Here is a 1,697-nt window from a genome sequence, read left to right on the forward strand (position 1 = left end):
CTTTTTCCGAGGGCCCCAGCTCTTTCCAGTAATAGCAGAAACTAAATGGTTTCTTTCATTTGGATGGGAGGGAACGGGTTTTCCAAATTAACTAAAAGTGAACAGGTTCCCATTCCATCCTTGTCCTTTTAACTAGAGGATAAGGATCTGGGTTTAGCCCTTTAATAAACAGAGTTAAATGATGGATTCAACAACTAAAGGAAGAGCAGAACTTTCTGTTTATTTTTTAAGATTCTATCTATCTATCTATCTATCTATCTATCTATCTATCTGAGTGCCTATGAGCAGGAGGAGGAGTAGAGGAAGAGGGAGAGAGAATCCCAAGGCCACTAGGCTCCAAGCATGGAGCCCAACCCCATGACTCTAAGATTATGACCTGAGCCCAAAATCAAGATTTGGACCCTCAACCGCATGAGCTACTCAGGCACTTCAACACCAGAACTTTGTTAAAAGACAATTTGGAGTTGGTTGTAATACTCATCAAATGGTTCATTAGGCTTTTATGCACCAGCCTGAATTTTGTTCTAATCTGCAGGCTCAGGAAAAACTACTATTATTGGTCAGTGGAGATTTCCAGCAAATGTTTCAGCATCTTGCCAAAAGTTAGGTGTTTGCTTCTCTAAATCCGTTTCAGGATGTTCCCATCAGACTAGTTTCACCCAATGTTTGCCTGGCCCTCACCAACAAGCATGTGGACTGATATAAATCTTGAGAAACCAGTTGCTAGATTTGAACAACTCTACTAAATTCTTCAGCAAACTTATAAGGGTCCTCAGTCACTTTACCGAACTCTCTAACTATTGACTCCTAATTCGGTCTTAGTCCAGTGAACATAACAAATTTGGGGTTTATTTAGATCCTCCGAAGACTTCATTTCAAAGACACAAGCTTTTAATAGAAAAAAAGAGAGAGATGGGAAGGGGGGAAATACAGAGCAAAAGAGAAATTCAGCAGAGACCACAGAGGAAATGGCTGGAGCCAGCCTGAGCACAAAGTGGCTGCTGACAAAAAGGGTAGTGTGGGGGGAGAAGAGGCTGCATGGGCCATTTTGACTCCTTTCAATCATTTGTCTCAGTTAACTTAGTAATAGTATTTTTGCAAAAAGACACACTTAGAATCCTGAAAATACTTGGAGGCCTCAAGGCACCATTTAAAATAAGCATTCCAAGGACACCTGGGTGGCTCAGTGGTTGAGTGTCTGCCTTTGGCTCGGTGTGATCCCGGGGTCCTGCCATCAAGTCCAGCATCAGGGTCCCCGCAGGGAGCCTGCTTCTCCCTCTGCCTATGTCTCTGCCTCTTTCTGTGCTCATTTATTCTCATAAATAAATAAAATCTTTTAAAACAATTTTTTTAACTCTATTTAACAAAGGCACAGACCAACATGGAAATGCACTGCAAACAGTGCCAAGAACTTACAAAAAATAAAGACTACTTCGAAATTAAATTCAGACTAAGCCCTTTGAAAGGTATTTGAGGCCAAATTGCATCTAGGCTGGGAACCAAGAGTGAACAAACATTACCTCCACAAATTAAATTTTAAGTGGCTGAATGATATTTTCATCTAATCCAGATAAAGTTTTAAAATGGTTGTATCCACAATCCATCAAAGTACTGTTTAGACAAAGGATGGCATTTTCTGTTTGGGGAAACCAGGAGAGGAAAATCCTTGGGGCCATATCCTGCTGATACCCTAGGAG

This window comes from Nyctereutes procyonoides, unplaced genomic scaffold (assembly GCF_905146905.1).
Source record: "Nyctereutes procyonoides isolate TBG_1078 unplaced genomic scaffold, NYPRO_anot_genome, whole genome shotgun sequence".
In the NCBI taxonomy this organism is placed as follows: Eukaryota; Metazoa; Chordata; class Mammalia; order Carnivora; family Canidae; genus Nyctereutes; species Nyctereutes procyonoides.